The sequence below is a fragment of the Tamandua tetradactyla genome, chromosome 10, assembly GCF_023851605.1.
Source record: "Tamandua tetradactyla isolate mTamTet1 chromosome 10, mTamTet1.pri, whole genome shotgun sequence".
NCBI lineage: Eukaryota > Metazoa > Chordata > Mammalia > Pilosa > Myrmecophagidae > Tamandua > Tamandua tetradactyla.
In genome coordinates this window covers 93,347,777-93,358,558 of record NC_135336.1, presented here as the reverse complement: position 1 = coordinate 93,358,558, position 10,782 = coordinate 93,347,777, and positions in this window count along the sequence as shown.

The following is a 10,782-nucleotide window of genomic DNA, read 5'->3' as shown; positions in this document are numbered from 1 at the left end:
GTGATGGGGAAAATTGCCCTTCCTTGGGCAATTCTCAGGGAGTTGGAGCTTTTCATTTTGAACCTGAGGAGCTGGGAAATCTCTGTTCTTCTGAAAATGCTCAAGTGAATTTGAGGCCTAAGCCACAAACTGCATCCCTTTTGAAAAAATAATTTGCTTATTTATGTGTGGATGGGTGCATAAAAAACACTTTTTCCCATCTTATTGTAGAAGAAACTGAGCTTCAGAGAAGAGACCCCAGGGCCCAGCATAATAACAGAATTGAGACTAATTAGGATTCAGAATTTCTGGTTTCCATACTGAAGCCTCAACCAGGTGACCCTGAGGGGTTGGGGACACTGCTGAATTTTAGGAGCCATTTTGCAATGCCCGGGGACTGATGACCCTTCAAAACTCATAGGAAGCAAGGATCAGTGCGCTCTCACTTAAAGACTTTCAGTGGCTCCCTAAGAGCGAAGGGATCAGATTTAAATCTCTTTGCAGGATATTCAGGGCTTTCCACGATCTGCTGCGCACCCTCAAAATCTGCCTAAAAAGTGAGAGACCCAGAGAGGCCACTTGTTGACCTCCCACACCTTCAATGAAATGAGATCTTTCTTTTTTTTTTAGTGTACCAGTCCTCAAAATTAATTCACACTTGTTGGAGAAGAAGCATTTCATCATGCTTACAGTTCTGAATAGGCCATGCCTGCATTTCTACCCCACTCCCACATACACCCACCCACTCTTACTTGAAGAACTCCTATGGATTTAGACAAAGGAGAGGGAACACTTTTAGATTTCCTTTGTTACATCAGAGGCCTGAAGCTGAAGGAGAACAGGCTTGGCCATATGGACTGGTCAGGGTGGGGAGGTGGGCAACGGGCTGCAGAGGAGGCGAGAGGAATCTTGGGGAAGTTTCCGCTTGCTGAGGAGTTTGCACAAGAACTTGAAGCCAACCCAAGTCTTTGCAACAGGGGTCTTGACCCTCACTGATCCGCTGTGTCTCGAGTAGCCCGTAAACTTTTTACTGCATTTTTGTCCACCCCATGGATAATGCGACCTAAAGTGACCCAATCAGAAATCTGTTTTGGAAATGTTTTCAGAGGGGACTGGAATGGCCCAGGCTACAGCTGAATTGGCAGTGTTTGCTTTAATCAGGAATGATGGCTTCTGGTGGGAATCAGGCAGGTGGTGGAGGGAGCTGTGAATATTGTTACAGAGAAGTGACTTCTGTAAAATTCACAGCAGTTCTCTCCAGTTCTGTCTGAATGAGCCAGAGCCACTACAAGATGTGTCCTATGGACTGCAAGTAATGATGGGAATGGAGTCTTATTTCTATCCTGAGCTTCTGGGAAGAAAGCGGAAATGGGTGAAACCTGGATTGTTTTCATGGTTTGAAAATATTTTACTCTATTATTTTATTTTAATAGCTCAGATTGAATACATGAAAATACATTAAAAATATGGACCTTATTTTAAGAGTCTATTATGGTTAATCTGTTTGGGGGGTGTTCTAGTTTGCTAGCTGCCTGAATGCAATATACCAGAAACAGAATGGCTTTTAAAAAGGGGAATTTAATAAGGTACTAGTTTACAGTTCTAAGGCTGAGAAAATGTCCCAATTAAACCAAGTCTATAGACATGTCCAATCAAAGGCATCCATCCAGAGGAAGATATGTTGGTTCAAGAAGGCCGGTGAAATTCAGGGTTTCTCTCTCATCTGAGAAGGCACATGGCAAACACAGTCACAGTTTCTCTCTCATCTGGAAGGGCTCATGGCGAGCATGGCATCGTCTGCTAGCTTTCTCTCCTGGCTTCCTGTTTCATGAAACTCCTTGGGAGGCCTTTTCCTTCTTCATCTCCAAAGTGCTGGCTGATGGACTCTCTGCCTCATGGTGCTACAGCAATCTTGCTCTCTCTGAATCTCCCGTTCTCCAAAATATTTCCTCTTTTATAGAACTCCAATAAACCAATCAAGACCCACCCAAATGGGTTGAGACACATCTCTACCTAATCCAGTTTAACGACCACTCCTGATTGGGTTATATCTCCAGGGAGATGATCTAATTACAGATTCAAACATACAGTATTGAATAGGGACTCTTCTGCCTTTACAAAATGGGATTTTGATTAAAACATGGCTTATCATGTTTTAAAGGGTACATACATCCTTTCAAGCCAGCATAGGGGGTTTAAATTCTAAATTAGTGCTGAACTTCCCTTGGTTGCTAAGATGCCCCTGCAAGGAATTAGGGATGTCCACTCAAAAATCCCTGGTTTCCAAAACAATGACTGGTTTCAAGTCCGTAAGAACTTTGAAATTTTTCCCAGTGTGGGATTTTTGTGCCAACAAGTTCCCTTGAATAATTTTTAATTTGATTCAACACTGTAGTACCTCTGTGCCAGGATTCAAAGGTTTGGTTTTTATGATTGTTCTGATATCTGGTATTATTTTGTAGCCACTTTACACATCATGATTCTCACACTTGGCCAATTTCTTGTACACCTGTCAAACACAGCCAAGATTCCCAGTCCCATTATCAAGGTAATTTCTGGCAACAGTAACACCATATTGGAAAACTCCATATACTTTTTGATGGATCTACTTGTCCTTGTTAGAATTGGAAGCAAATTTAAAATGCTATGCTTTAGGTGAGAGTTGATTAGATGTAAACCCTGAAAGTGGTAAACATGCTTTGCTGCCATAGGTTATTTGAAACTATAAGGAAATTAGCACCAAGACCTTCACCTCCCTTCCCCTGCCATGATCAGTGCCCTGTGAATCTCAGCTCATCTTAAAATATGGACCCTACAATGAGCAAAGCACAAAAACAGCTCTGGTCAGCTGATAAGAGTCTTTTGATTTTTCCTGACTCTACCATTTGTACAAATATATGGCCTTAGCAAGTGTGAATTAGTGGCTCTTTTAGGACCTCCTTCTGGCTTCTTTAAATTTTCTTCTATGCAGCAGGCAAAACTAGACTAGTGACTGAAATAAAATCCACAAAAATTAAAAGCAGAAGTCACCATAAAATTTGAATGCAAAGGTTTAATTTGGTGGGCTTGTGGCATTTGGGAGAGTGACCCAGACGAAATTCCCTGTCACCTACAGCAGTGATTCCTACAATGGAGTTGTGATTCTCACTTAATGGTTATTTAATTTGGTGACAATTCCTCTTATTTCTAAAGGTGCTATAGAATATGTATTTATAGATGATATGTGTGTTTCAGTCTAAGCAAGATTAATTTAATTTTGAAAATATTATATGAATTTTACTATGCTATTTAAGGAATTCAGAGATTCTTGGGTTTTATACAGCCAAGGTTGAGAATGGCCATTTCAGGCAGGTTGACTGCACTATTTGGGCACCTGTCAAATAACTTCCCTGAATTCCAGAATGTGGGAGACACCAGGATAGACTTGATTACTTTTGCTTGGCTGCGGTGAGTGAAAAGCTCTGATTCGGAGGTTGAGGCATGTGCTGTAACCCTGCCCAGACATTTTGAATGGCCACTGCTATGAGCCTTAACAGATGTCTTCCTGGCTGCCTTGGTAGGAGATGTTGGTTGTTATCTTAGTTTTCCTGAGCTACTATCGCTGTGGTGGTTTGAAATTGTAGGTACTCCAGAAAGTCATGTTCTTAAAGCTAAACCATTCCTGTGGGTGTAGACCTAGTGTAAGTAGGACCTCGTCATTAGGTTACTCTGGTTAGGGCATGGCCCACGTGGGTCTTAATTTTCCCACTGGAGCCCTTTATAAATGGGATGGGGAGAGAGGGAGCGAGAGGGCGGAGGGGAAGGAGAAAGCAAGCACAGGAGAAGGAAGCCAAAGGCCACGAAACCTGGAAGAGAAAGGAGAGATCAGCAGACACCACCACTTGTCCTGCCATGTGACAGAAGGATCCAGGCCTGCTGGCAGGTGGTCTTCAGGAACAGGCATTGTCTAGATGATGCCCAGATTTGGATATTTTCATGGCTTCAAAACTGTAAGCTTGTAGGCTAATAAATTCCCATATTTAAAGCCAATGCATTTAATGGTATCTGCTTTTGGCAGCAGAGAAAACTAAAACAACCACAAGCTGGTTCGGGCTTAAACACCAGGAATTTACTGGCTCAGTTTCAGAGACCAAGATTCCAAATCAATGTGTGGGCAAGACAATGCTTTGTTCTGGAGTCTGCAGTGTTCGGGTGCTGGCTTGTCACAACCTGTGGAGCTCCTAAGCTCCTGTGCAGGTATGAAGCTATTCCGTACCCCCAGAAAAGCCACATCCTTTAATTGGCTTTTTTACTCAGTATTGCTGGGTGGGATCTTTTTTTATTGTTTCCATAGTGATGTGATCCACCCAATTATGGGTGGTAACTTTTGATTAGATGCTTTCCATGGAGATGTGTCTCCACTGATTCATGGTAGGATTGCTTCCTGGAGGTCTTTAAAAGGAAACAATTTTGGAAAAAGTTTTAGAGCCAACAGAACCAACAGAGTCTCAGGGAAGCCATGGAAGAAACCTGGAGAGAAAAGATCCCACCCAGCAATACTGAATGAGGATTAAAGGATGTGGCTTTTCTGGGGGTACAGACATTGCCATGTACCTTTCCAGCTGAGAGAGAAACCCTGAACATCATCAGCCTTTTTGAACCAGGGTATCTTTCTCTGGATGCCTTAGATTGGGCATTTTTATAGCCTTGTCTTAATTTGGACATTTTCATGGCCTTGCTTTAATTTGAACATTTTCACAGCCTTAGAACTGCAAATTAGCAACTTAATAAATTCCCCTTTTTAAAAGTCATTCTGTTTCTGGTATATCATTCTGGCAGCTTGCAAGTTAGAATAGCTTATTTATCTGCTTCCCATCACATGACAGTGTCCTCTCCTTTATACCTCTGTGGCTTTTGAATTTTCTTTACAAGGCCTCAAGTAATCTAAATTAAGGCCCACTCTGGGTCAAGTTGGGCCACACCTTGACTGAAAATAACATCTTCAAAAGGCCCTACTTACAATGGGTTCACACCTGCAGGAACAGAGACTAAGGTTAAGAACACGTGTTTATTGGGGTATACAAGCTTTCACAGTTGCCAACTCCCAAAGCCATTCTCCCCACTTAAAACTCCTGATTCCCAGTGGGTACATGCCTGCCTGGAATTAAGAATACATTTCCGGCTTCCCTTGCTGATAGGTGTGGTCAAGACCTAAGCAGAAAAGTAATGTGGCAGCTTCTAAGTACCTTCCTTAGGAGACAGCAGGCTCAGGCCCCTCATCCAATATCTCTCTTCCTCCAACCTGCTGCTTACAAGCATGGTGGCTGCAGCTTCATTTTTTTTTTTTTTTTTTATTTATTTTTTATTTTTTTATTAACGGAAAGAAAAAAAAGAAATTAACACAACATTTAGAAATCATACCATTCTACATATGCACTCAGTAATTCTTAACATCATCACATAGATGCATGATCATTGTTTCTTAGTACATTTGCATCGGTTTAGAGGAACTAGCAACACAACAGAAAAAGATATAAAATGTTAATATAAAGAAAAGAAATAAAAGTAGTAGTAATAGTAAAAAACAACAACAACAAACAAACCAACAAGCAAACAAAAACAAAAAAAACCCTATAGCTCAGATGCAGCTTCATTCAGTATTTTAACATGATTACTTTACAATTAGGTATTATTGTGCTGTCCATTTTTGAGTTTTTGTATCTAGTCCTGTTGCACAGTCTGTATCCCTTCAGCTTCAATTACCCATTGTCTTACCCTGTTTCTAACTCCTGCTGAACTCTGTTACCAATGACATATTTAAAGTTTATTCTCGAATGTCCGTTCACATCAGTGGGACCATACAGTATTTGTCCTTTAGTTTTTGGCTGGATTCACTCAGCATAATATTCTCTAGGTCCATCCATGTTATTACATGGTTCATAAGTTTATCTTGTCTTAAAGCTGCATAATATTCCATCGTATGTATATACCACAGTTTGTTTAGCCACTCTTCTGTTGATGGAGATTTTGGCTGTTTCCATCTCTTTGCAATTGTAAATAACGCTGCTATAAACATTGGTGTGCAAATGTCCGTTTGTGTCTTTGCCCTTAAGTCCTTTGAGTAGATACCTAGCAATGGTATTGCTGGGTCGTATGGCAATTCTATATTCAGCTTTTTGAGGAACCGCCAAACTGCCTTCCACAGTGGTTGCACCCTTTGACATTCCCACCAACAGTGAATAAGTGTGCCTCTTTCTCCGCATCCTCTCCAGCACTTGTCATTTTCTGTTTTGTTGATAATGGCCATTCTGGTGGGTGTGAGATGATATCTCATTGTGGTTTTGATTTGCATTTCTCTAATGGCCAGGGACATTGAGCATCTCTTCATGTGCCTCTTGGCCATCCGTATTTCTTCTTCTGGTAGGTGTCTGTTTAAGTCTTTTTCCCATTTTGTAATTGGGTTGGCTGTCTTTTTGTTGTTGAGTTGAATAATCTCTTTATAAATTCTGGATACTAGACCTTTATCTGATATGTCATTTCCAAATATTGTCTCCCATTGTGTAGGCTGTCTTTCTACTTTCTTGATGAAGTTCTCTGATACACAAAAGTGTTTAATTTTGAGGAGCTCCCATTTATTTATTTCCTTCTTCAGTGTTCTTGCTTTAGGTTTAAGGTCCATAAAACCACCTCCAGTTGTAAGATCCATAAGATATCTCCCAACATTTTCCTCTAACTGTTTTATGGTCTTAGACCTAATGTTTAGATCTTTGATCCATTTTGAGTTAACTTTTGTATAGGGTGTGAGAGATGGGTCTTCTTTCATTCTTTTGCATATGGATATCCAGTTCTCTAGGCACCATTTATTGAAGAGACTGTTCTGTCCCAGGTGAGTTGGCTTGACTGCCTTATCAAAGATCAAATGTCCATAGATGAGAGGGTCTATATCTGAGCACTCTATTCGATTCCATTGGTCGATATATCTATCTTTATGCCAATACCATGCTGTTTTGAACACTGTGGCTTCATAATATGCCTTAAAGTCAGGCAGCGCGAGACCTCCAGCTTCGTTTTTTTTCCTCAAGATGTTTTTAGCAATTCGGGGTACCCTGCCCTTCCAGATAAATTTGCTTATTGGTTTTTCTATTTCTGAAAAATAAGTTGTTGGGATTTTGATTGGTATTGCATTGAATCTGTAAATCAATTTAGGTAGGATTGACATCTTAACTATATTTAGTCTTCCAATCCATGAACACGGTATGCCCTTCCATCTATTTAGGTCTTCTGTGATTTCTTTTAACAGTTTTTTGTAGTTTTCTTTATATAGGTTTTTTGTCTCTTTGGTTAAATTTATTCCTAGGTATTTTATTCTTTTAGTTGCGATTGTAAATGGGATTCGTTTCTTGATTTCTGCCTCAGCTTGTTCATTACTAGTGTATAGAAAAGCTACAGATTTTTGAATGTTGATCTTGTAGCCTGCTACTTTGCTGTACTCATTTATTAGCTCTAGTAATTTTGTTGTGGATTTTTCTGGGTTTTCTACATATAGTATCATATCGTCTGCAAACAGTGATAGTTTTACTTCTTCCTTTCCAATTTTGATGCCTTGTATTTCTTTTTCTTGCCTAATTGCTCTGGCTAGAACTTCCAACACAATGTTGAATAATAGTGGTGATAGTGGACATCCTTGTCTTGTTCCTGATCTTAGGGGGAAAGTTTTCCATTTTTCCCCATTGAGGATGATATTAGCTGTGGGTTTTTCATATATTCCCTCTATCATTTTAAGGAAGTTCCCTTGTATTCCTATCTTTTGAAGTGTTTTCAGCAGGAAAGGATGTTGAATCTTGTCAAATGCCTTCTCTGCATCAATTGAGATGATCATGTGATTTTTCTGCTTTGATTTGTTGATATGGTGTATTACATTAATTGATTTTCTTATGTTGAACCATCCTTGCATACCTGGGATGAATCCTACTTGGTCATGATGTATAATTCTTTTAATGTGTTGTTGGATACGATTTGCTAGAATTTTATTGAGGATTTTTGCATCTGTATTCATTAGAGAGATTGGTCTGTAGTTTTCTTTTTTTGTAATATCTTTGCCTGGTTTTGGTATGAGGGTGATGTTGGCTTCATAGTATGAATTAGGTAGTTTTCCCTCCACTTCGATTATGTTGAAGAGTTTGAGGAGAGTAGGTACTAATTCTTTCTGGAATGTTTGATAGAATTCACATGTGAAGCCGTCTGGTCCTGGACTTTTCTTTTTAGGGAGCTTTTGAATAACTAATTCAATCTCTTTACTTGTGATTGGTTTGTTGAGGTCGTCTATTTCTTCTTGAGTCAAAGTTGGTTGTTCATGTCTTTCCAGGAACCTGTCCATTTCTTCTAAATTGTTGTATTTATTAGCGTAAAGTTGTTCATAGTATCCTGTTATTACCTCCTTTATTTCTGTGAGGTCAGTAGTTATGTCTCCTCTTTCATTTCTAATCTTATTTATTTGCATCCTCTCTCTTCTTCTTTTTGTCAATCTTGCTAAGGGCCCATCAATCTTGTTGATTTTCTCATAGAACCAACTTCTGGTCTTATTGATTTTCTCTATTGTTTTCATGTTTTCAATTTCATTTATTTCTGCTCTAATCTTTGTTATTTCTTTCCTTTTGCTTGCTTTGGGATTAGTTTGCTGTTCTTTCTCCAGTTCTTCCAAGTGGACAATTAATTCCTGCATTTTTGCCTTTTCTTCTTTTCTGATAAAGGCATTTAGGGCAATAAATTTCCCTCTTAGCACTGCCTTTGCTGCGTCCCATAAGTTTTGATATGTTGTGTCTTCATTTTCATTTGCCTCTAGGTATTTACTAATTTCTCTTGCAATTTCTTCTTTGACCCACTTGTTGTTTAAGAGTGTGTTGTTGAGCCTCCATGTATTTATGAATTTTCTGGCACTCCGCCTATTATTGATTTCCAACTTCATTCCTTTATGATCCGAGAAAGTGTTGTGTATGATTTCAATCTTTTTAAATTTGTTAAGACTTGCTTTGTGACCCAGCATATGGTCTATCTTTGAGAATGATCCATGAGCACTTGAAAAAAAGGTGTATCCTGCTGTTGTGGGATGTAATGTCCTATAAATGTCTGTTAAGTCAAGTTCATTTATAGTAATATTCAGGTTCTCTATTTCTTTATTGATCCTCTGTGTAGATGTTCTGTCCATTGATGAGAGTGGTGAATTGAAGTCTCCAACTATTATGGTATATGTGTCTATTTCCCTTTTCAGTGTTTGCAGTGTATTCCTCACGTATTTTGGGGCATTCTGGTTCGGTGCGTAAATATTTATGATTGTTATGTCTTCTTGTTTCATTGTTCCTTTTATTAGTATATAGTGTCCTTCTTTGTCTCTTTTAACTGTTTTACATTTGAAGTCTAATTTGTTGGATATTAGTATAGCCACTCCTGCTCTTTTCTGGTTGTTGTTTGCATGAAATATCTTTTCCCAACCTTTCACTTTCAACCTATATTTATCTTTGGGTCTAAGATGTGTTTCCTGTAGACAGCATATAGAAGGATCCTGTTTTTTAATCCATTCTGCCAGTCTATGTCTTTTAATTGGGGAATTCAGTCCATTGACATTTAGAGTTATTACTGTTTGGATAATATTTTCCTCTACCATTTTGCCTTTTGTATTATATATATCATATCTGACTTTCCTTCTTTCTACACTTTTCTCCATGTCTCTCTCTTCTGTCTTTTTGTATCTGACTCTAGTGCTTCCTTTAGTATTTCTTGCAGAGCTGGTCTCTTGGTCACAAATTCTCTTAGTGACTTTTTGTCTGAGAATGTTTTAATTTCTCCCTCATTTTTGAAGGACAATTTTGCTGGATATAGGAGTCTTGGTTGGCAGTTTTTCTCTTTTAGTAACTTAAATATATCATCCCACTGTCTTCTAGCCTCCATGGTTTCTGCTGAGAAATCTACACATAGTCTTATTGGGTTTCCCTTGTATGTGACGGATTGTTTTTCTCTCGCTGCCTTCAAGATCCTCTCTTTCTCTTTGACCTCTGACATTCTAACTAGTAAGTGTCTTGGGGAACGCCTATTTGTGTCTAATCTCTTTGGGGTGCGCTGCACTTCTTGGATCTGTAATTTTAGGTCTTTCATAAGAGTTGGGAAATTTTCAGTGATAATTTCTTCCATTAGTTTTTCTCCTCCTTTTCCCTTCTCTTCTCCTTCTGGGATACCCACTACACGTATATTTGTACGGTTCACATTGTCCTTGAGTTCCCTGATACCTTGTTCAAATTTTTCCATTCTTTTCCGGATAGTTTCTGTTTCTTTTTGGAATTCAGATGTTTCATCCTCCAAATCACTAATTCTATCTTCTGTTTCTTTAAATCTGTCATTGTAGGTATCCATTGTTTTTTCCATCTTTTCTACTTTATCTTTCACTTCCATAAGTTCTGTGATTTGTTTTTTCAGTTTTTCTATTTCTTTTTTATGTTCAGCCCATGTCTTCTTCATGTCCTCCCTCAATTTATCGATTTCGTTTTTGAAGAGGTTTTCCATTTCTGTTCGTATATTCAGCATTAGTTGTTTCAGCTCCTGTATCTCATTTGAACTATTGGTTTCTTCGTTTGACTGGGCCATATGTTCAATTTTCTGAGCGTGATCCGTTATCTTCTGCTGGCGTCTGGGCATTTAGTCAGATTTCCCCGGGTGTTCGACCCCACAGGTTGAAAGATTTTTCTGCGCAATCTCTGGGTTCTGTTCTTCCTATCCTGCCCAGTAGGTGGCGCTCGTGGCACACGCCTGTCTGTGGGTTCCACCAGCGAAAGT